Here is a 27,508-nt window from a genome sequence, read left to right as displayed (position 1 = left end):
TGTTTGTTTTACTTCAGTTTATGCGACAAAAAAAAATCAATGTAGAGATTCATCGTATTATCTAAACCGCTGTGAAATATATTTTCCTTTACCAAAAATATAGTATTTTTAACTCTTTGAAGCTGGTGTACAAAACCAGAAGGAAAAGATGCAAAACAAAATTTAAGAACAGGAAGCATAGAAATAGCACAACAAAAAAAACAGATCTACCCCTTCTTAGACTTGCTTTCATTGACAATGATAGATCTATTACTAAGTTCTATGTGAATTTGATCGGTTTACCCAAAAAGTTAGATATTGCAGCTTTAAAGGATGAGGTTGAATTGAGACGAATTTAAAAACACCAGTTTTGTTAAGATTATGTATCCTGATTCTATATTTGTGTCTCTGGGCAACTTTAATCAGTGACATTTCTCAGTTAATTAAAGCACTGTATTTTTATTCACTGTTTGTTCGGGTGAGAGAAATCAAATCAACTTGTGTTTGCTTGAGGGACATTTTCAGAACCGTTTAGGTTCCAAAGAGTTCTATTTGCCAAATTAATTGATTTATACAGTAGATTCCTGGAGGTGCAATGATACCTGAAAGTGTGAACTAGAGGAACCAGACGGTCATATAACACATTGTAACAGCAAATATACAATTTGGCCATGCTTCTCCGCCTCCCTCTTCAAAGAGATTTCATGCACAATATGTAAAGTAATGGGCATCTCAATCAAAAGACAATTTATCTGCCAACAGAGGACTGCCAAATCTACTGCACCATCCCTTTCTGTTGGTGAAATATAATACAAAAGCACTTTTCTCATTTATCTTAGTCAGCTAGGACTTGGTTCGAGGTATATAACAGATCTAGGATCAGATTACTCTATCGTCAATCCAAACCTTAAAGGTAGACTCAGCGATATGATTTACTGTAGGTGCACAAAGTTAACAGCATAGAGGATCAATTCCCGCAACAACTACGAGCGAGAGGCTAAACTTCACAGCTGTTTTGGTCCCGTACCTACCACCCCCTAAGGGATGGAGCGAAATTTACAGAATGGTTACCTGTAGGAAAATGTGGGAGGGTCATTTATTTATTTTTTTAAATCTAGTACAGAGGAAGGTCATGTCATTTCTAAGTGATGAAATGTCAATATTTCTCAATGTTTTAGAATTAGATGTTTGTTAGGCTATGTATCGATGTGTCCCTAATGCCGCCCCTCATCACTGATTCTACACCGGGCGTGCAATATCAATTGTGCCTTTAGGCTATTTAGTGTGGTCTCAATCAAATGATCCATAGCACAAAGCAAAGTTATATTTCTAAGATAGCTGCTGGGATGGTGTAAATAACACCTGCATTACACACTGCGTTGGATATTCTAACCCAGAGCCCCAGCCTACTCTGCTCTTGCTGATCAAAAACGTTTTGCTTAACCAATGGCTGTGCTGCGTAGGGCTACAGTGGCAGTTCAGAAAGAGAGGTGGATAAACAGGTGACAGGTGGATAAAATCAAGCAGACAGGCATTCAATCTCCACCGACGAACATTGGCAGTAGAATGGCCTTACTGAAGAGCTCAGTGACTTTCAACGTGGCACCGTCGTAGGATGCCACCTTTCCAGCAAGTCAGTTCGTATCATTTCTGCCCTGCTAGAAACTCTAAGTGCTGTAATTGTGAAGTGGAAACGTCTAGGACAAACAAGAGCCGCGAAGTGGCTCACAGAACAGGACCGTTTTTCCAAACTGCTTCTGGAAGCAACATCAGCACAAGAACTGTTCCTCGAGAGCTTCATGAAATGGGTTTCCATGGCCAAGCAGCCGCACACAAGCCTAAGATCACCACATGCAATGCCAAGCATTGGCTGGAGGGGTGTAAAGCTCACCGCCATTAGACTCTGGAGCAGTGGAAATGCATTCTCTGGAGTGATAAATCACGCTTCAGCATCTGGCAGTCTGACGGACAAATCTGGGTTTGGTGGATGCCAGGAGAACGCTACCTGCCCCAATGCATAAGGCAAACTGTAAAGTTTGGTGGAGGAAGAATCATGGTCTGAGACTGTTTTTCATGGTTCGGGCTAGGCCCCTTAGTTCCAGTGAAAGGAACTCTTAACGCAACTGCATACAATGACATTCTAGATGATTCTTTGCTTCCAAATTCGTGGCAACAGTTTGAAGAAGGCCCTTTCCTGTTTCAGCATCACAATGCCACTATGCAAAAAGCAAGGTCCATAGAGAAATTTGTTTGTCGAGATCGGTGTGGAAGAATTTAACTGGCCTGCACAGAGCCCTGCCCTCAATCCCATCGAACACCTTTGGGATAAATTGGAACGCCGACTGCGAGCCAGGCCTAATCACCCAACGTCAGTGCCCAACCTCACTAATGCTCTTGTGACTGAATGGAAGCAAGTCCCCGCAGCAATGTTCCAATATCTAGTGAAAAGCCTTCCCAGAAGAGTGGAGGTTGTTAGAGCAGCAAAGACGGGACCAACTCCATATTAATGCCCATAATTTTGGAATGAGATGCTCAACGAGCAGGTCTCCTCATACTTCAGGTCAAGTAGTGTATGTTCTGGTCCATTTGAGAAAGAGAGCGAAGATGAGGTCAACTTATATATCTTACTACTACTACGATAGATTGTTTTACTAAAAATAATATATTTCTTACCCATTATGTATTGATCAAGAGGTTTTCACCTGAATTTTATTTTATAAATGTTTTTAACCTTTATTTAATTAGGCAAGTCAATTTTTATTTTCAATGACGGCCTAGGAACAGTGGGTTAACTGCCTGTTCAGGGGAAGAACGACAGATTTGTACCTTGTCAGCTTGGGGGTTTGAACTTGCAACCTTCCGGTTACTAGTCCAACACTCTAACCACTAGGCTACCCTGCCGAGTAAGGTAAATTCAAGTAACTTACATTGGTTTACTTCCTGTTTGACAGATGAAATTAGGCAATAGGCTGCTATATCCATTGATTTGATGGTCATTTCCTCCACGCACCTTGCACGCTTTCAATAGCCTACCTCCCTGTCAGGGAAGGGCTGTTAAGTAAAAACCAAGACTCAAATTGAGAGGGTATGCCATAGCCCTACCTTTCATTAAAGAAAATAGCGAAAAGCACAGGCTTGTTAGCTTAAGATATTCAAGAACATAAAACGGATCTGATTTTATAAATGATCTGTATCACTGCTTTGGTCCGTGATGATTTATGCTAGAAACGAGCTGTAAAGTACCCAGGTGTCAATTGTGCTCCCTCTCCGTTCTCTAGGTCATCAGACTCACCTGGTCTCCATCACTTCCCTGATTACCTTCCCTATATGTCACTCCCTTTGGTTCCTTCCCCAGGTGTTATTGTCTCTTGTCTGTGCGTTGTTCCTGGTTCTTGGTTTGCATTATGTTTTTATTTATTGATTCAGTCCCTGAACTTGCTTTCTCAGTGCACATCGTTACACTGGGATAGATGTGAATCTGATGTATATAGGGATATCATTGTTTCATTTCTTTCACATTCAGAGGCTGACTTTGCTTGCAAAGTAATCTAATTCTGTCACAATCAAGTGATTAAGCTATTCACTTTCTGTACAATCAATCTGGTCTCAGAGCATTTCTTATTAATATGTACGTAATTAATATATAATAATAATAATATATGCCATTTAGCAGACGCTTTTATCCAAAGCGACTTACAGTCATGTGTGCATACATTCTACGTATGGGTGGTCCCGGGAATCGAACCCACTACCCTGGCATTACAAGCGCCATGCTCTACCAACTGAGCTACAGAAGGACCCTAATTCAGAGACAGTCAATTTAGTATGATATGTTATGTTTGGTATGGTATGAATTAATTTGTGGATGTCCATCACCCATTCCGTATGATATGTTACGAATTACAATTCGTATTACATGTTACGAATTGAACACAATGTACAATATGTAATGAATTCTAGCTAGGTGGCAAGGTGGCTAATGTTAACTAGCTGGCAATGTTAGAGTTAGGGGTTAAGTTTAGGAATTAGGTTTAAGGGTTAGGGGAAGATGTATGTGGCAAAGTAGCTAAAAAGTAGTAAGTAGCTGAAAAGTTGCTAAAATGCTAAAGTTGTCCATGATGAGATATGAACATGCAACCTTTGGGTTGATAGACATTCGCATAATACACCTGCCTGCCTGTCTGTCCATCCATCCATCACTCCATTGACCCACCCACCCTACTTTCAGTTTTCCATTACATAACCATCTGTCTTTTGTAACCAAACCAAACGTAACATATCATACTATTTTAAGTGTCCTGGGTTTACATATACTATGTTACGTCCAGTCTATGAAACCAGGCTGAATTTTTATGCATAAAGAACAAACTGGATCTACTGAATGTATTCCGCCTCTCTTGGAGGACAATGTCAGCCTACTAAAAATGTGCAAGTAAGTACAAAGGCAAGCTTGAGCGTCTGCTTGACATTAGCAGTGAGCTTGAAACTCCAAACCAATCCATCCCTAAAGAGCTACTGTACAGTAGCTGCTGAATGTGTTGTCAGTGTCCTCAGTGTCTATACATAAATAAATACAGTCAGTCAAAATACTTCACCAGAGAGTTATCCACAGAGATGCATTAACTTCTTTAAAAATAGCTGTGGATGTTCTTATTGGCACTTAAGTATTGCCAAACTAATCTCAGGAGTTGATAGGCTTGAAGTCATAAGCAATGCTGTGCCTCAAGCATTGTTAAGAGCTGCTGGCAAAATGCAGTTAAGTGCTGTTTGAATGAATGCTTGCCTGCTGCTTGCCTACCACCGCTCAGTCTGCTCTATCAAATATCAAATCATGGACTTAATTATACTATAACAAACACAGAAATACGAGCCTTAGGTCATTAATATGATCAAATCCGGAAACTATCATTTGAGAAAACAAAACGTGTATTCTTTCTTTCAGCGAAAGGATAAACGTTCCATATTTTATCGAACGGGTGGCAACCGTAAGTCTAAATATTGCTGTTACATTGCACAACCTTCAATGTATGTCATAATTATGTAAAATTCTGGCAAATTAATTGCGGTCTTTGTTAGGAAGAAATGGTCTTCACACATTTCGCAAGGAGCCATGCGGCCCAAACTGCTGCATATACCCTGACTCTGCTTGACACTGAACAAAAGAGAAGTGAGGCAATTTCAGGCACCACATTTCACAAGCGTGATGGCCTCTGCCTAGTGGGGAAGACCGCAGAGCGCGTGGCAATAGGCCAAGCTGGTTATTGAGATGCGGCTGTCAGTGAAAATCAATGCGTCTAAAATATGTGTGAAGATAATGTGTCTTGATTGACATGTTGAGACAAGAAGAAGGGCAGGGATGTGTGGCAAAAAAATATTGGCATGTCTCAGCTTCGAGATGGACCTACATATGTATAATCATTGGGCCTGACCCAGTTGATTGATTTGATACAATGTTGCACTTCACTAGCGATAGCTCAAATCAAGATAGATAGAAGGAGGAAGACAAGCGAGGAGAGAGATAAATGAAAGAACCTTGTCAGCAAATTCCCCAGTGTTTAATTAACACTAAAAGTGTGGACCCATATAAACACTGAACATTGTTGAATTAACACTTAGTGTACTGTTTTTTGTTTTTGCATTTTTCCCAGAGTGCCTCTCAAGAAAATGGTTGAATGCAACAACCATACATTCATGTGTGGTACCTCTACAATTTACTCAAAATGCACTCTGGGAAATATTTGAATAAGGTTTTACACTAAGCAGTGTGTTAATTTTGAACTTTTCCAGTGTCTATATGGGTCAACGGACTCCACACATATTAATCTTAAATCCATGTCCCAGGCCATTTGTTGTGTAGATGCATATATACAGTGTAATTAGAAAGTATTCCGACCCCTTAACTTTTTCCAGATTTTGTTACATTACAGCCTTAATCTAAAATGGATTAAATCATTTTTCCTACTCATCAATCTACACACAATGCCCCATAATGACAAAGCAAAAACAGGTTTTTAGAATTTTATGCACATTTATTTTTTTAAATGACTGAAAAACCACATTTATATAATTATTCAGACTCTTTACTCAGAACTTTGTTGAAGCACTTTTTGTAAGCGGCTACAGCCTTGAGAATTCTCGGCTATGACGCAGATCCTCTCAAACTCTGTCAGGTTGGATGGGGAGTGTTGCTGCACAGCTATTTTCAAGTCTCTCCAGAGCAACATATAAGAGAAACAAATAAGATGGCTGATGTTTTATATACTCCTAACTAACTGTGCTATTTTGTTCTTTTTTTTTGCGTTGTTAATAAAAACTTTTTTTTTAACTTATTTTGAACATAATGTTGCTGCTACCGTCTCTTATGACCGAAAATAACTTCCGGACAACAGAACTGCAATGACTTTTACTTGGTTGTAAAATGTTTGTATGCTTTTGTAAGCGGGGCGCTGTCCTCAGATAATCGCATGGTTTGCTTTCGCCGTAAAGCCTTTTTGAAATCTGACACTGTGGCTGGATTAACAAGAAGTTAATATTTAACCCGATGTATAACACTTGTATTTTTTTATGAATGTTTATTATGACAATTTCTGTATTTTGAATTTGGCGCTTTGCAATTTCACCGGATGTTGTTGAGGTGGGTCGCTAGCGGAACGCCTGCGCCAGAAATGTTAAAACAACTTGGAAAATTCCAGAAAATGATGTCATGGCTTTAGAAGCTTCTGATAGGCTAATCGACGTAATTTGAGTCAATTGGAGGTGTACCTGTGGATGTATTTCAAGGCCTACCTTCAAACTCAGTGCCTCTTTGCTTGACATCATGGGGAAATCAAAAGAAATTAGCCAAGACCTCAGAAAGAAAATTGCAGACCTCCACAAGTCCGGTTCATTCTTGGGAGGAATTTCCAAACGCCTGAAGGTACATGTTCATCTGTACAAACAACAGTACGCAAGTATAAACACCATGGGACCACGCAGCCGTCATACCGCTCAGGAAGGAGACGCGTTCTGTCTCCTAGAGATGAACGCACTTTGGTGCGAAAAGTGCATAACAATCTCAGAACAACAGCAAAGGACCGTGTGAAGATGCTGGAGGAAACAGGTACAAAAATATCTATATCCACTGTAAAACAAATCCTATATTGACATAACCTGAAAGGCCACTCAGCAAGGAAGAAGCCACTGCTTCAAAACTGCCATAAAAAAGCCAGACTACAGTTTGTAACTGCATATGGGGTCAAAGATTGTACTTTTAGGAGAAATGTCCTCTGTTCTGATAAAACAAAAGTAGAACTGTTTGGCCATAATGACCATTGTTATGTTTGGAGAATAAAGGGGAGGCTTGCAAGCCGAAGAACACCAACCCAACCGTGAAGCACGGGGGTGGCAGCATCATGCTGTGGGGTTGCTTTGCTGCAGGAGGGACTGGTGCACTTCACAAAATAGATGGCATCATGAGGGAGAAAAATTATGGAGATGTACATTTACATTTACATTTAAGTCATTTAGCAGACGCTCTTATCCAGAGCGACTTACAAATTGGTGCATTCACCTTATGACATCCAGTAGAACAGTCACTTTACAATAGTGCATCTAAATCTTAAAGGGGGGGGTGAGAAGGATTACTTATCCTATCCTAGGTATTCCTTAAAGAGGTGGGGTTTCAGGTGTCTCCGGAAGGTGGTGATTGACTCCGCTGTCCTGGCGTCGTGAGGGAGTTTGTTCCACCATTGGGGGCCAGAGCAGCGAACAGTTTTGACTGGGCTGAGCGGGAACTGTACTTCCTCAGTGGTAGGGAGGCGAGCAGGCCAGAGGTGGATGAACGCAGTGCCCTTGTTTGGGTGTAGGGCCTGATCAGAGCCTGGAGGTACTGAGGTGCCGTTCCCCTCACAGCTCCGTAGGCAAGCACCATGGTCTTGTAGCGGATGCGAGCTTCAACTGGAAGCCAGTGGAGAGAGCGGAGGAGCGGGGTGACGTGAGAGAACTTGGGAAGGTTGAACACCAGACGGGCTGCGGCGTTCTGGATGAGTTGTAGGGGTTTAATGGCACAGGCAGGGAGCCCAGCCAACAGCGAGTTGCAGTAATCCAGACGGGAGATGACAAGTGCCTGGATTAGGACCTGCGCCGCTTCCTGTGTGAGGCAGGGTCGTACTCTGCGGATGTTGTAGAGCATGAACCTACAGGAACGGGCCACCGCCTTGATGTTAGTCGAGAACGACAGGGTGTTGTCAGGATCACGCCAAGGTTCTTAGCGCTCTGGGAGGAGGACACAATGGAGTTGTCAACCGTGATGGCGAGATCATGGAACGGGAAGTCCTTCCCGGGAGGAAGAGCAGCTCCGTCTTGCCGAGGTTCAGCTTGAGGTGGTGATCCGTCATCCACACTGATATGTCTGCCAGACATGCAGAGATGCGATTCGCCACCTGGTCATCAGAAGGGGGAAAGGAGAAGATTAATTGTGTGTCGTCTGCATAGCAATGATAGGAGAGACCATGTGAGGTTATGACAGAGCCAAGTGACTTGGTGTATAGCGAGAATAGGAGAGGGCCTAGAACAGAGCCCTGGGGGACACCAGTGGTGAGAGCGCGTGGTGAGGAGACAGATTCTCGCCACGCCACCTGGTAGGAGCGACCTGTCAGGTAGGACGCAATCCAAGCGTGGGCCGCGCCGGAGATGCCCAACTCGGAGAGGGTGGAGAGGAGGATCTGATGGTTCACAGTATCGAAGGCAGCCGATAGGTCTAGAAGGATGAGAGCAGAGGAGAGAGAGTTAGCTTTAGCAGTGCGGAGCACCTCCGTGATATGTATTGAAGCAACATCTCAAGACATTAGTCAGGAAGTTAAAGCTTGGTCACAAATGGGTCTTCCAAATGGACAATGACCCCAAGCATACTTCAAAGATGTGGCAAAATGGCTTAAGGACAAAAAAGTCAAGGTATTGGAGTGGCCATCACCAAGCCCTGACCTCAATCCTATAAGAAATTTGTGGGCAGAACTGAAAAAGCGTGTGCGAGCAGGAAGACCTACAAACCTGACTCAGTTACACCAGCTCTGTCAGGGGAAATAGGCCAAAATTCACCCAACTTATAGTGGGAAGCTTGTGGAAGGCTACCCAACACGTTCGACCCAAGTTAAACAATTTAAAGGCAATGCTACCAAATACTAATTGAGTGTATGTAAACTTCTGACCCACTGGGAATGTGATGAAAGAAAAAAAAGCTTAAATAAATCATTTTCTCTTACTATTATTCTAACATTTCACATTCTTAAAATAAAGTGGTGATCCTAACTGACCTAAAACAGACTTTTTACTTGGATTACATGTCAGGAATTGTGAAAACAGAGTTTAAACGTATTTGTTTAAGGTGTATGTAAACTTCCGACTTCAACTGTACATGTTTCAAGCAGACCACGATAGTCCCTGTGCCCAAGGTAACCTGCCTAAATGATTATTGCCCAGTAGCACTCACTTCTGTAGCCATGAAGTGATTTGAAACACTGGTCATGGCTCATATCAACAGCATCCTCCCGGATACCCTAGACCCACGTCCATTCGCATACCGCCCCAACAGATCCACAGATGATGCAATCTCAATCACACTCCACACTGCCCTTTCCCACCTGGACAAAGGGAACACCTATGTGAGAATGCTATTCACTGACTACAGCTCAGTGTTCAACACCATAGTGCCCACAAAGCTCATCACTAAGCTTAGGACCCTGGGAGTAAACACCTCCCTCTGAAACTGGATCCTGGACTTTGTCGTGGAAGGACCAGAATTTGTTGGTAACATTTGTAAGATGTTTAATATTCATCAAATGTGTGTAAGTTACTACTACAAAACTAAGTTGCATGGGCCACAGAGAGGGGAGAGGTCAAAGTGTCATCATGTGTAAACATATATTTTACACCCTACCTTTCCAATTCTGGGGAAAGGAGGGTTGCAGTGTCTGGAATCATTCTATGCTCCCTCTAATGTTGTTTCTATCTTAACCTATAGCCTCATTCTCCTCTCCGTGAGTTTGTCCAGGAGGTTGTATTTTGAGTTGGTTGTATCTAAATGACAATTTGATATATGCCTGTTGATATGGAGGATTTGGTTTATGGTTCTGGGGTTTGGGAAAGGAGACAAAGCTGAACGATGAATTATGTCTATGCTGTCTGACTATGTGTGTCTTTGCTATTAAAGGAACTCAGTTGCATTGGAAGGGGGCTCTCAGAGAATTCACTGAGAGACACTGAATTTATCTGAGAGTCACAGGATTGTGATAGAGCTCATATAATTAAAGATGGATTTTTATAACTAACTCTGACTTGTGTGTGTGGTTTGCTCCCATGATTTGGTAAATAGAGGAAATTTCCACGACATTTGGCGACGAGGAGGGGATGTTAATCTTCACTCGGTGACCGTTCCTACGATCTAGGTAAATAAGTCGTGCACGAGGGATCCCCTAAACTTGGGATCTCAGGGAGAACCACACTTCGGGAACGAAGCAGATGGACCAACCTTTGATCTAAGAGGAAGCGAGCCGAGTGGATACCACATCTCGAACTGATTTTCCTTTTTTTTAAAGGTGAGCGAACCACACACAGATTTGAAGTCGAGTTTTTTAATTATGCCTGTTACGTATACTCTGAGCGTGAATTCCTTTGTAAGGAAGGCACCTTGGCGACGTAAGCAGGGCCACGTCAGAGGAGAGTAATCTGGGGGTTTAGTGAACTCAAAAGATACTCTGCGCTGTCCGGTTGCCAGTGACCAAGAGCCCTCCTGACACTGAATTGATCACAGTGGGGATTTGGTGAGGTCTGTCGGGGTGATGGGCCAGGGGGTCTGTGTGTTTTAGGTGAAACACGGCACTTGGTGAAGGACCTCATTCTGTGCATCTGTGTGACCCTCAGATGTGGTGAATTCCAATTATTTTAAATGTGCTAGCCAGGTATGCTTAGGGTTACTCTGTGTGAGTCGGACCGTTCTGTGTGAGCGGGGTAGGATTACTCTGTGTGAGTATGTAATAGTTGTCGGACCGTTCTGTGTGAGTGGGGTAGGGTTGACTCTGTGTGGGAAAACCTTTTGATGTCCTGTGTGAACGTCTGAACAGTTCTATGTGAAAATCTGAACAAATCCTGTGTGGATGATCTGTGTGAGTACCTAAGATTTTTAAAGTTTTATATGGATTCTGTGAATTATTTGAAATTATGATAAATGGTATGTGTGTATAAAGTAATGAGGAGAATGATTAGATACAATTTAAACCACCCATTCTTAGACGTACGTAGGTTTTGAATTGATATCTTAAATAGATAATTTGATAAAGATTAAGTTTTTAAGCACTATTAAAATAATCTACAACATCTGGGAAATTGAGCTCTAGAAACTGATTAGAGTGTGTCCACTTTTGGTTCTTTTACCCTAACGATGTAACTATAAAATGCATATTGGATTATCTCCGTCTGGGTGAAACATTTGAAATTTAACTTCCCTTAAGGTCTGAACATGTTATCATTTTTCTTCCCAGTATGAGAGAAATTGCGGGGTTTATTGAATAAACTGTTTTCCATAAAGTTAAAGAGAATTCGAGGGATGCTCGATGTAATTTATAATGTTGTACAAACCCTAAGGTTTTCCATCAAACAAATTATCATTGCGTGATTAATGTGATGTAGTAAAGTAATTGAAATATGTTGCATGAGTAAACATAATCTACTTTTAATTAAAAGGCGCAATATCTGTTTCCTCGTCATTAATGTCGATTTTATTCTTTGATTGCTAATATGTGTAATTTGGAATTTGAGAATCATGGCTGGAATTTGAGAATCATGGCTGGAATTTGAGAATCATGGCTGGAATTTGAGAATCATGGCTGGAATTTGAGAATCATAGCTGGAGTAACGTTTGTACTATTAAAATTGGGCTATTATTCTTCTGGGAATTACCGACAGTGACGTGTTTTGATTTTACTTTGTAAATGGGGTTTATATCCGGAGTAATTTTAGTTATTTGCAATATCATTAGTGGTTCAGTGGTAGAATTCTCACCTGCCATGCGGGAGGCCCGAGTTCCATTCCCAGTCATGGCGCTGGCTGAATTCAGAGTTTTTGATTGTAAATAATCTATTTGTATGTTTTGCCTGGAAAGTTATGGTCGCTAGTGTTTGTATAAGAGATAAATTGAACGTTTTCAATAGATTGTTTAGGTTAAATTGATAGACTAATTCAATTTAAAATAATAACGAAGCGAATTCTGATGCAAGACGATGTCTGTTCATTACATGATCTGCTGGAATAATGTATTGAGAATTGGGTCGTATTTAAATGACTGTATCAATAGAGAAGACAGTTACCTAAGTCAAAGACATTCTGAATGATAGCGGGGAGAGAATGGCGATAGGAAAGTGGTTACCGAAATGTTTTTCATTCTTATAGATTGACTGACGCATGTTATAATTTTGGCGCTGCGTGTGTTATTTTTAAAGAAATAGGATACATTTCATAAGTGTGGAGAGCAAAGAGGAAGTTATAAAGTTGGGTTTTAATCTTACGATAGAGGAAAGGAAAAACGTTGAAATGAAAGGGGTTATATTTTTGCCCAACTGGGGGAAAAAGAAAGTATGGAAGAGAGTTAGCTGGCTACTAATTGTCAGGGAAAGTTGCTGGAGGCAGGTAGATTGTTGTAGAATAACGTAAATTCCTGAGTATATTTCTGAGCATGAGTACTTAGAGGGATGTCTGTCCTATATGTTGTGAGGAGACCTGTGTTTAGACACTGGTTCTCATGGAACTGAAAGAGCATAAATATGTTATGTTTTTATTTTCCTCAAATGGATTATTCTGTGTTATTAAACATGTGCAAGGTTGTCTTGTAGAATAAAGGTTGTAATCTTAGTTTCAGAAGGGAGAAAGCTTACATATAAGCTAAGGTATTTGACATTAAGGGGATTTGAATTTTAAAATATTGAATATGTAATTAATATTCAGATTCTTCAAAAGGGACTTAGTCCCTTGAGAGGGGAATGTCGTGGAAGGATCAGAATTTGTTGGTAACATTTGTAAGATGTTTAATATTCATCAAATGAATAAGTTACTTCTCATCAGAATGGTATTTTTGATAATACTGTGGCGAGGTTGCAGTTATCCTTTCTATGTCAAAACGAAGTTGCATGGGCCACAGAGAGGGGAGAGGTGTCATCATGTGTAAACATATCTTTTACTCCCTACCTTTCCCATTCTGGGGAAAGGAGGGTTGCAGTGTCTGGAATCATTCTATGCTCCCTCTAATGTTGTTTCTATCTTAACCTATAGCCTCATTCTCCTCTCCGTGAGTTTGTCCAGGTTGTATTTTGAGTTGGCTGTATCTAAATGAACAATTTGATATATGCCTGTTGATATGGAGGATTTGGTTTATGGTTCTGGGGTTTGGGAAAGGAGACAAAGCTGAACGATGAATTATGTCTATTCTGTCTGACTATGTGTGCCTTTGCTATTAAAGCAACTCAGTTGCATTGTAAGGGGCTCTCAAAGAATTCACTGAGAGACACTGAATTTATCTGAGAGTCACAAGATTGTGATAGAGCTCATATAATTAAAGATGGACTTTTATAACTAACTCTGACGTGTGTGTGTGTGTGGTTTGCTCCCATGATTTGGTAAATAGAGGAAATTTCCACGACAACTTCCTGACGGTCCGCCCCAGGGGGTAAGGGTAGGGAACAACACGTCTGCCATGCTGATCCTCAACACTGGGGCCCCTCAGGGGTGTGTACTTAGTCCCCTCCTGTACTCCCTGTTCACCCACGACAGCGTTGCCAAACACGACTCCAACGCCATCATTAAGTTTGCTGACGACACAACAGTGGTAGGCCTGATCACCAACAACAATGAGACAGCCTATAGGGAGGAGGTCAGAGAACTGGCAGTGTGGTGTCAGGATAACAACCTCACCCTCGATGTGAGCAAGACTAAGGAGCTGAACGTGGACTACAGGAAAAGGTGGGCCGAACAGGCTTAATGGAGCGGGTCAAGAGCTTCAAGTTCCCTGGTGTCCACATCACCAACCAACTAAAAAATGTTCCAAACACACCAAGACGGTCGTGAAGAGGGCACAACAAAACATTTTCCCCCTCAGGAGACTGAAGAGATTTGGCATGGATTCCCAGATCCTTAAAAAGTTCAACAGCTGCACCATTGAGAGCATCCTGACCGGTTGCATCACCGTCTGGTATGGCAATTGCTCGGCATCTGACCATAAGGCACTACAGAGGCTAGTGCGTACGGCACAGTACATCACTGGGGCCAAGCTTCCTGCCATCCAGGACCTATATAATAGGCTGTGTCAGAGGAAAGTCCAGAAAATTGTCAGACTCCAGTCTCCCAAGTCATAGACTGTTTTCTCTGCTACTGCACGGCAGGTGGTACCGGTGTGCCCGGTCTAGGACCAAAAGGCTCCTTAACAGCTTCTACCCCTAAGCCATAAGACTGCTGAGCAATTAATCAAATGGCTACCCAGACTATTTACATTGACCCCCTCCCCCCCCCTCCATTTGTTTTGTTTGTACTTTGCTGCTATTTGCCGTCTATTATCTATGCATAGTCACTTTACCCCTACCTACATGTACATATTACCTTCATTCCCTGTTTATTATCTATACATAGTCACTTTACCCCTACCTACATGTACATATTACCTCAATGACCTGTTTATTATCTATACATAGTCACTTTACCCCTAACCTACATGTACATATTACCTCCATTACCTGTTTATTATCTATGCATAGTCACTTTACCCCTACCTACATGTACATATTACCTCCATTACCTGTTTATTATCTATGCATAGTCACTTTACCCCTACCTACATGTACATATTACCTCCATTACCTGTTTATTATCTATGCATAGTCACTTTACCCCTACCTACATGTACATATTACCTCCATTACCTGTTTATTATCTATGCATAGTCACTTTACCCCTACCTACATGTACATATTACCTCCATTACCTGTTTATTATCTATGCATAGTCACTTTACCCCTAACCTACATGTACATATTACCTCCATTACCTGTTTATTATCTATACATAGTCACTTTACCCCTACCTACATGTACATATTACCTCCATTACCTGTTTATTATCTATGCATAGTCACTTTACCCCTACCTACATGTACATATTACCTCCATTACCTGTTTATTATCTATACATAGTCACTTTACCCCTACCTACATGTACATATTACCTCCATTACCTGTTTATTATCTATGCATAGTCACTTTACCCCTACCTACATGTACATATTACCTCCATTACCTGTTTATTATCTATGCATAGTCACTTTACCCCTACCTACATGTACATATTACCTCCATTACCTGTTTATTATCTATACATAGTCACTTTACCCCTACCTACATATACATATTACCTCCATTACCTGTTTATTATCTATGCATAGTCACTTTACCCCTACCTACATGTACATATTACCTCCATTACCTGTTTATTATCTATACATAGTCACTTTACCCCTAACTACATGTACATATTACCTCCATTACCTGTTTATTATCTATACATAGTCACTTTACCCCTACCTACATGTACATATTACCTCCATTACCTGTTTATTATCTATGCATAGTCACTTTACCCCTACCTACATGTACATATTACCTCCATTACCTGTTTATTATCTATGCATAGTCACTTTACCCCTACCTACATGTACATATTACCTCCATTACCTGTTTATTATCTATACATAGTCACTTTACCCCTACCTACATGTACATATTACCTCCATTACCTGTTTATTATCTATGCATAGTCACTTTACCCCTACCTACATGTACATATTACCTCCATTACCTGTTTATTATCTATGCATAGTCACTTTACCCCTACCTACATGTACATATTACCTCCATTACCTGTTTATTATCTATACATAGTCCTTTACCCCTACCTACATGTACATATTACCTCCATTACCTGTTTATTATCTATGCATAGTCACTTTACCCCTACCTACATGTACATATTACCTCCATTACCTGTTTATTATCTATACATAGTCACTTTACCCCTACCTACATGTACATATTACCTCCATTACCTGTTTATTATCTATGCATAGTCACTTTACCCCTACCTACATGTACATATTACCTCCATTACCTGTTTATTATCTATGTATAGTCACTTTTCCCCTACCTACATGTACATATTACCTCCATTACCTGTTTATTATCTATGTATAGTCACTTTACCCCTACCTACATGTACATATTACCTCCATTACCTGTTTATTATCTATGCATAGTCACTTTACCCCTACCTACATGTACATATTACCTCCATTACCTGTTTATTATCTATGCATAGTCACTTTACCTCTACCTACATGTACATATTACCTCCATTACCTGTTTATTATCTATACATAGTCACTTTACCCCTACCTACATGTACATATTACCTCCATTACCTGTTTATTATCTATACATAGTCACTTTACCCCTACCTACATGTACATATTACCTCCATTACCTGTTTATTATCTATGCATAGTCACTTTACCTCTACCTACATGTACATATTACCTCCATTACCTGTTTATTATCTATGTATAGTCATTTACCCCTACCTAGTACATATTACCTCCATTACCTGTTTATTATCTATGCATAGTCCTTTACCCCTACCTACATGTACATATTACCTCCATTTCCTGTTTATTATCTATGCATAGTCACTTTACCCCTACCTACATGTACATATTACCTCCATTACCTGTTTATTATCTATGCATAGTCACTTTACCCCTACCTACATGTACATATTACCTCCATTTCCTGTTTATTATCTATGCATAGTCACTTTACCTCTACCTACATGTACATATTACCTCCATTACCTGTTTATTATCTATGCATAGTCACTTTACCCCTACCTACATGTACATATTACCTCCATTACCTGTTTATTATCTATACATAGTCACTTTACCCCTACCTACATGTACATATTACCTCCATTACCTGTTTATTATCTATGCATAGTCACTTTACCTCTACCTACATGTACATATTACCTCCATTACCTGTTTATTATCTATGCATAGTCACTTTACCCCTACCTACATGTACATATTACCTCCATTTCCTGTTTATTATCTATGCATAGTCACTTTACCTCTACCTACATGTACATGTTACCTCCATTCCCTGTTTATTATCTATACATAGTCACTTTACCCCTAACCTACATGTACATATTACCTCCATTACCTGTTTATTATCTATGCATAGTCACTTTACCCCTACCTACATGTACATATTACCTCCATTACCTGTTTATTATCTATACATAGTCACTTTACCCCTACCTACATGTACATATTACCTCCATTCCCTGTTTATTATCTATGCATAGTCACTTTACCCCTACCTACATGTACATATTACCTCCATTACCTGTTTATTATCTATACATAGTCACTTTACCCCTACCTACATGTACATATTACCTCCATTACCTGTTTATTATCTATGCATAGTCACTTTACCCCTACCTACATGTACATATTACCTCCATTACCTGTTTATTATCTATGCATAGTCACTTTACCCCTACCTACATGTACATATTACCTCCATTACCTGTTTATTATCTATACATAGTCACTTTACCCCTACCTACATGTACATATTACCTCCATTACCTGTTTATTATCTATGCATAGTCACTTCACCCCTGCCTACATGTACGAATTACCTCAGCTAACCTGTACCCCCGCACACTGACTCGGTACCGATACCCCTGTATATAGCCTCATTATTGTTATTTTATTGTGTTCGTTTTTATTATTTTTTACTTTAGTTTATTTGGTAAATATTTTCTTAACTCTTCTTGAGCTGCACTGTTGGTTCAGGGATTGTAAGGTCTACACTTGTTGTATTCGGCGCATGTGACAAATAAAGTTTGATTTGATTTGAGATGTTTGATCAAGTTCAAGTCAGGGATCTGGCTGGGCCACTCAAGGACATTCAGACACTTGTCCCAAAGCCACTCCTGCGTTGCCTTGGCTGTGTGCTTAGAGCCGTTGTCCTGTTGGAAGGTGAACCTTCGCCCTAGTCTGAGGTCTTGAGCGCCCTGGAGCAGATTTTCTTCAAGGATCTCTCTGTACTTTGCTCCGTTCATCTTTGCATCGATCCTGACTAGTCTCCCAGTCGCTGCCGCTGAAAAACATCCCCCACAGCATGATTCTGCCACCACCATGCTTCACAATAGGGATGGTGCAACGTTTCCTCCAGACGTGACGCTTGGCATTCAGGCCAAAATTTTATCAGACCAGAGAATCTTGTTTCTCATGGTCTGAGATTCTTTAGATGCCTTTTGGCAAACTCCAAGCGGGCTGTCATGTGCATTTTACTGAGGAGTGGCTTCCGTTTGGCCACTCTACCATAAAGGCCTGATTGGTGGAGTGCTGCCGAGATGGTTACCCTTATTGAATATTCTCCCATTTCAACAGAGGAACTCTAGAGCTCTGTCAGAGTGACCATTGGGTTCTTGGTCATCTCCCCTCTTGGGCGTCCAGCTCTAGGAACAGTTTAGGTGGTTCCAAACTTCTTCCATTGAAGCATGATGTAGGCAGGCCACTGTTCTTGGGGACCTTCAATGCTGCAGAAATGTTTTAGTATCCTTCCCCAGATCATGGCTTGGTTTTTGCTTAGATGCACTGTTAACTGTGGGACCTTATATAGACAATTGTGTTCCTTTCCAAATCATGTCCAGTCAATTGAATTTGGACTCCAATCAAGTTGTGGAAACATCTCATGGATGATCAATGGAAACAGGATGCACCTGAGCTCAATTACGAGTCTCATAGCAAAGGGTCTGAATACTTATATTTATGTTTTTTTATTTTTTTTATAAATTTGCTAAGATTTCTAAAAACCAATTTTCGCTTTGTCATTATGGGGTATTGTGATGTCATTATGGGGTAGATTGTGTAGATTGCTGAGCAACATGTTTTATTTTATCCATTTTAGAATAAGGCTGTAACATAACAACAAAAAGTCAAGGGGTCTGAACACTTTCCGAAGGCCCTGTAATGCCTCAATGCTAAATGAAAATATAAGTGTGATATAAATCCCTGGTTTCATGCTGTGCTTTTCTTTTCAATCCATTTGAGAATGAGGGATGTACCTGAACCTACATAACTGATGGCATTGGACAGATACACATTAATGGAGGAATTAGGAAATAGTTTGTTTCAGCATCGCTGGAAGAAACTTCAGGTCTGATCGTTGCTCAACAGGACAAAACAAGACCCTGATGTTCATCAAATGCAATCGCCATCTTAAATGATTAACCCAGATCTAAAATGACCGTTACAGAACCATAGACAATGATGTAAAGAGTAACGTAATGCAATATGTAAATAAATGGTCAACTATAAAACAACATCTGTTTATATTTGTATTACTTTCCATTATTTCAATTGATAAATGTTAATGTTTCTATATATTTTTTTTTATCATTATGTATTTCATTCTAGGCTGTTAAGATTAATATCTGAAAGCCCTTGAAACCATATGCTAATGATAATATATTTTGACTAATTAAATTAACTGAGCTAGGTTTTGGTTCTTCGTCAAATATTTGTCAGCCATCAAATAAACATTTGTTTTGTTTTCAAATACCTTCAAATAGTATTTGTTTTTCTGAGACCTGTATTTGAGTATCAAAGGAAATACACAGAACAAAAATACAAACTCAACGTGCAACAATTTCAAAGATTTTACTGACCTATGTTAATGTATTACTTTATCTCAGAAACATTAGCACAAACTCATGAAAGTTTAACAAACCATCATCTCCCAGTCATCCTCCAGCTAACAAAGCTGTGTTTCTGTGTATTCTGTCACCGGAGGTCCTAGTTACCAGATCAATTGCATTGCTCTCCAAGGCCCAGTCTATTCTCTGTTTCCCCGCCAACTGCTAATGAGGAAAGGCTCCACAGTAAATCCATCTAAATTATGCATGGCTTCCTATCTGTTGCCTGCCTAATGGAAAGGTCCCTGACGTCACATAACTCCATCACACCCATTCATCCATTTTGGGACTGGATGGATGGATGGATGGATGGATGGATGGATGGATGAATGAATGGATGGATGAATGGTGGAAGAAAGAATGTTGGGAAGCCACACAGGGTCAGGAGGTTTGCCTATCAAAGTGACCGGACTAGGAAAAATGCCTTGTCATTACAAATGATATGTTGATGTGACGTCACTGGGTTTCATCACTTCGATGGCTGGAGGAACAAGCTGAGAACCCACAGGATGTGTTTCGTGACAGAGAGAATGTTTGCAAAAAAATATGTTTTTCCCCCTGTTTACTTCAAGGACAGACTGAGACACAGAATGTGATAAAACAACTCCAGTAAAAATAGTTTCAATATTGACAATACTTTTAGAGGGATCATCAAACGGTGCCTAACAAAGCACTACCACTAATTAGCTTCACCACAGTGCACTGCCAATTTTGATTTATTTCCCTGAAACTAGCTCCATTGACTCATGCAAAGTCCTCATAATCCATATGCTTGCTGGCTGACTCACTCCCTAGCTGCCAAGGTATGGCTACAGTACGTTGCCGTACGTTAAAGTACGTTGCCAGTTGCATTATAGGTGTAGGTTTGTAAGTAGTATTCAAAAGCACTATGTAATTGCCGTCTTGTGAGCTCCGACCCAAATAAGCTATTTTATGATTATTTAGGAGTTTTACTTTACTTTTTTTGCAATAAATGTATCTGCTATCATTTCTTATAATCGAGAAGAACTTTTGAACATCAGATCGACACTTACTAAGCTCAATTCCCGGCTTCAACTTCGACTTCGACTTCGACTCATCTGCCCTGGGCTTAATGTGTAATTCCGACCCAATTTTCGGGCAACCCAAAATGAAACGCGAGATTACGGTGAAGGGAAAACTGGCAGCCTCTTCCCTCCATTCTATTGGCCAATGTACAGTCCCTGAGAAATGGTACTCCGAAACGGAAGCTATGCTACAGGACTGGTTTGATAGCGCTGACATTAATATGTTCCGGGACTCCGCCGATATCGTCAACAAGCTAACCACCTCCATCACCAGCTTCTTTAGGACATGCATCACCGACGTTGTCCCCACAGTGAAGGTTCGCTGCTTCCCCAATCAAAAGCCTCGGATTAAAAGAGGTTGGCACCAAGTAAAGGACCGGTCTACCGGGCACAGGGCTATCGCAGCCAACCGCAAGGCTACAGCTGAGGACACAAACAAGTACAAGATGTCCTGCTACTACCTCTGCAGAGCCATCAAACAAGCAAAAGGACAACATAGGAGCAAGGTGGAACCCTGTTACACAGGCTCTGATGCCCGTGGCATGTGGCAGAGCTTATAGATGACAACGGAGGGAAACCCAGTCGTGATCTGCCTAACAATACATACCCACAATACCCACTCACACTCAATGCATGTTATGCACGCTTTGTCAAAAACAACACTGAGCTGTGCATGAGGGGCTCCGACGACCCATAGGACTCTGGGTAATCTTACTCTCCCATGCTGACGTAAGGTTTTTAATTAGGTCAACACTCGCAAGGCTGCTGGGCCGGACAGTATTCCTGGGCGCGTAATCAGAGCATGCACACAAAAGTTGGCATGCATATTCACTGTCATTTTCAACCTCTCCTGGTCCCAGTCTGTAATCCCCACATCTCAAGCTGACCACTCATTTCTGTTCCCAAGAACTCTAAGGCTACCTTCCACAATGACTCCCGCCCTGTAGAGCTCACATCCGTATTCCTTAAGTGCTTTGAAAGGCTGGTTATGGCACACATCAACTCCATCATCCCAGACACACCAGACCCACTCCAATTTGCATACCACGCCAACAGATCCAATCTCCATTGCACTGCACACTGCCCTCACCCACCTAGATAAGAGAAATAGCTACGTGAGAATGCTGTTCAACACCATAGTCCCCTTGGAGCTCATCACCAAGCTCGGGACGATGGGACTGAATGCCTTCCTCTGCAACTGGATCTTGGCTTTCCTGGACCCCAGGTGGTGAGGATGTGCCACACTGACCATTCATTTATTTTTTAAATATCTAATTGAGTTATTATTTCATTTCAGTGGATTGATAAGTAATGACAACAAAATATGAATTCACATTTAAGTGCAGATGTTAATTTACACAACATAAGTTCACTTTACCTATGGTATATTTCCTCTTTCGCATCATAGAAACACTTTTAGATCAAGATCAACAACTGACTTGATATTGCTACGCATGTAGAAAACGGATAAATGATTCATTCAGCTTCAAAACAGTGGTGCAACCATGAAATTGTTTCTCTCTCTCTCTCTCTCTCTCTCTCTCTCTCTCTCTCTCTCTCTCTCTCTCTCTCTCTTGCAACCCACGCGCTGTCAGCCCTAAAGTCAGTTGACACAGGCAAGAGTGCGCACTGCAATTTTACCAGCTTGTCAGCACAACTTAACACAAAACCAATAACGTGTCAAATGAACTTCTGATAATCCCTTGACTGGTTTGCATGTTATGATGTTCTTTCGATATTAAAGCATGTAGAAAATGTGTAGTGGAGCGGGTCAAGAGCTTCAAATTCCTCGGTGTCCAAATCACTAAGGACTTAAAAATGGTTCACACACACCCACACAGTCGTGAAAAAAAGTGCCTCTCCCCCTCAGGAGATTAAAAAGATTTGACACAGACCCTCAAATCCTCTAAAAGTTCTACAGCTGCACCATTGAGAGTGTCTTGGCTGGCTGCATCACTGCTTTGTATAGCAACTGCACCGCCCTCGATCGCATGGCACTACAGAGTGTAGTACGGACAGCCCAGTACATCACTGGGGTTGGAGCTTCCTGCCATCAACGACCTCTGTATCAGGAGGTGAGAAAGGTAGGCCTGGAAAATTATTAGACTCCACACAAGCAGCCACACAAGCCATAGACTGTTCTCTCTGCTTCCGCATGGCAAGCGGCTCCAGAGCCACAAGTCTGACACCAACAGGCTCCTGAACAGTTTCTTACCCCAAGTCAAAAGACTGCTAAATAGCTAACATTTTGCTCTATTTGCTATTTTTTGCACGGACTCTATGCACACTTACAGGACTCTACCCACTCACACCCACTCACACTGACACTCCAACACTCACACCCACTCACACTGACACTCCAAGACCCACTCACACTGACACTCCAAGACCCACTCACACCCACTCACACTGACACTCCAAGACCCACTCACACCCACTCACACTGACACTCCAACACCCACTCACACTGACACTCCAAGACCCACTCACACCCACTCTCACTGACACTCCAAGACCCACTCACACCCACTCACACTGACACTCCAACACTCACACCCACTCACACTGACACTCCAACACCCACTCACACTGACACTCCAAGACCCACTCACACCCACTCACACTGACACTCCAAGACCCACTCACACCCACTCACACTGACACTCCAACACTCACACCCACTCACACTGACACTCCAACACCCACTCACACTGACACTCACTCACACCCACTCACACTGACACTCACTCACACCCACTCACACTGACACTCACTCACACCCACTCACACTGACACTCCAACACTCACTCACACCCACTCACACTGACACTCACTCACACCCACTCACACTGACACTCCAACACTCACTCACACCCACTCACACTGACACTCCAACACCCACCCACACTGACACTCCACACTCACTCACACTGACACTCCAACACCCACTCACACTGACACTCACTCACACCCACTCACACTGACACTCCAACACCCACCTACACTGACACTCCAACACCCACTCACACTGACACTCCAACACCCACTCACACTGACACTCACTCACACCCACTCACACTGACACTCCAACACCCACTCACACTGACACTCACTCACACCCACTCACACTGACACTCCAACACTCACTCACACCCACTCACACTGACACTCCAACACCCACTCACACTGACACTCCAACACCCACTCACACTGACACTCCAACACCCACTCACACTGACACTCCAACACCCACTCACACTGACACTCCAACACCCACTCACACTGACACTCCAACACCCACTCACACTGACACTCCAACACCCACTCACACTGACACTCCAACACCCACTCACACTGACTCTCCAACACCCACTCACACTGACTCTCCAACACCCACTCACACTGACACTCCAACACCCACTCACACTGACACTCCAACACCCACTCACACCCACTCACACTGACACTCAACACCCTCACACCCACTCACACTGACTCCAACACCCACTCACACCCACTCACACTGACACTCCAACAACCACTCACACCCACTCCAACACACTCACTCACACCCACTCACACTGACACTCCAACACCCACCTACACTGACACTCCAACACTCACTCACACTGACACTCCAACACCCACTCACACTGACACTCACTCACACCCACTCACACTGACACTCCAACACCCACTCACACTGACACTCACTCACACCCACTCACACTGACACTCCAACACCCACTCACACTGACACTCACTCACACCCACTCACACTGACACTCCAACACCCACTCACACTGACACTCCAACACCCACTCACACTGACACTCCAACACCCACTCACACTGACACTCCAACACCCACTCACACTGACACTCCAACACCCACTCACACTGACACTCCAACACCCACTCACACTCACACTCCAACACCCACTCACACTGACACTCCCACACCCACTCACACTGACACTCCAACACCCACTCACACTGACTCTCCAACACCCACTCACACTGACTCTCCAACACCCACTCACACTGACACTCCAACACCCACTCACACTGACACTCCAACACCCACTCACACCCACTCACACTGACACTCACTCACACCCACTCACACTGACTCCAACACCCACTCACACCCACTCACACTGACACTCCAACAACCACTCACACTGACTCTCCAACAACCACTCACACCCACTCACACTGACACTCACTCACACCCACTCACACTGACAATCCAACACCCACTCACACCCACTCACACTGACTCTCCAACACCCACTCACACCCACTCACACTGACACTCCAACAACCACTCACACTGACTCTCCAACAACCACTCACACCCACTCACACTGACACTCACTCACACCCACTCACACTGACACTCCAACACCCACTCACACCCACTCACACTGACACTCCAACACCCACTCACACCCACTCACACTGACACTCACTCACACCCACTCACACTGACACTCCAACACCCACTCACACCCACTCACACTGACACTCACTCACACCCACTCACACTGACACTCCAACACTCACTCACACCTACTCACACTGACTCTCCAACACCCACTCACACCCACTCACACTGACACTCACTCACACCCACTCACACTGACACTCACTCACACCCACTCACACTGACACTCCAACACCCACTCACACCCACTCACACTGACACTCACTCACACCCACTCACACTGACACTCACTCACACCCACTCACACTGACACTCCAACACCCACTCACACCCACTCACACTGACTCTCCAACACCCACTCACACCCACTCACACTGACTCTCCAACACCCACTCACACTGACTCTCCAACACCCACTCACACTGACTCACACTGACTCTCCAACACCCACTCACACTGACTCTCCAACAACCACTCACACTGACTCTCCAACACCCACTCACACTGACTCTCCAACACCCACTCACACTGACTCACACTGACTCTCCAACACCCACTCACGCTGACTCTCCAACAACCACTCACACTGACTCTCCAACACCCACTCACACTGACTCTCCAACAACCACTCACACACACACTTCCTTTGCTCCCTGCACGTTATAATTATGGTATTAGCACTGACCCTGGAACTGACCCTGTATATAACTACTGACCCTGGAACTGACCCTGTATATAACTACTGACCCTGGAACTGTCCATGTATATAACTACTGACCGTGGAATTGACCCTGTATATAACTACTGACCCTGGAATTGACCCTGTATATAGCTACTGACCCTGGATCTGTCCCTGTATATAACTACTGACCCTGTATATAGCTCCTGACCCTGGAACTGTCCATGTATATAACTACTGACCCTGGAATTGACCCTTTATATAGCTACTGACCCTGGAACTGACCCTGTATATAACTACTGACCCTGGAACTGACCCTGTATATAACTACTGACCCTGGAACTGTCCCTGTATATAGCTTACTTACTTTCTCGTGTTCTTCTTATTTGTATGTGTCATATAGTTTTATTCTACTTTATAGGACACTACTGATATAGATTAGCGTATTGTTGGGAAAGAGCTTGTTACTGTATTTGTGTGCGTGACAATAACACTTGAAACTGAGAAACTAATTTCTCATGAAAAATGGTGGTGGAATTCGACTGTCAAATTTGTCATAGGAGGGTGTTACAATTCTGATTCTAAGGAATACACCCAGTCCATTGAGGACACTGTCAATAAGTTGTATTTTTTAGTAAGTGCGAAAATGGCATCTGTGGCATCACCTAAAGGGTAGGCTACAGATTAGTGGTGAATGGGAGAGTTTCCTCCATACAGTGTATGGAAGAGGCCCATTTCCTGTCCCAGTCAAAGGTTTGGACACACCTACTCATTACAGGGTTTTCTTTATTTTTACTATTTTCTACATTGTAGAATATTAGTGAAGACATCAAAACTATGACATAACACATATAGTAAGCAAAAAAAAAGTGTTAAACAAATCAAAATAGATTTTATATTTCAGATTCTTCAAAGTAGTGTCGGGTTCACCTAGGGGTCATGAAAAGGGTTGTGTGTATTAGAAAAACTGTATTATGCTTATGCTTATGTTTTATAAGTCGCTCTGGATAAGAGCGTCTGCTAAATGACTTAAATGTAAATGTAAATTAATAGAATGGGAGGGGTTAAAATACCCCTCCCTCCTTACATTTATAGGGTTTTAGACAACGGATGAACAATATATATTCATTGTAGAAGTTTAGTATTGTTCTACATTTGTATTTTCTCTCTCTCTCTTTCTGCCTCATTATAAAGGAGGCCCTTCGACAGAATTCTGCAGGGGAGTTTTATTTTTTTACCTTTATTTAACTAGGCAAGTCAGTTAAGAACAAATTTTTATTTTCAATGACAGCCTAGGAACAGTGGGTTAACTGCCTGTTCAGGGGCAGAACGACAGATTTGTACCTTTTCAGCTCGGGGATTCAAACTTGCAACCTTTCGGTTACTAGTCCAACGCTCTAACCACTAGGCTACCCTGCCGCCCCGTGAAGGAGATAAGACTAGGCAAACATTCCACAATAAATCAACTTTTGGGGAAGGGGACATTTACTGCCAAGTGTTTAGCTAACAGTTAAAG

Source organism: Oncorhynchus keta, chromosome 3, assembly GCF_023373465.1.
Source record: "Oncorhynchus keta strain PuntledgeMale-10-30-2019 chromosome 3, Oket_V2, whole genome shotgun sequence".
NCBI classification, from domain to species: domain Eukaryota; kingdom Metazoa; phylum Chordata; class Actinopteri; order Salmoniformes; family Salmonidae; genus Oncorhynchus; species Oncorhynchus keta.
Note: the sequence above shows the minus strand (reverse complement) of the source record.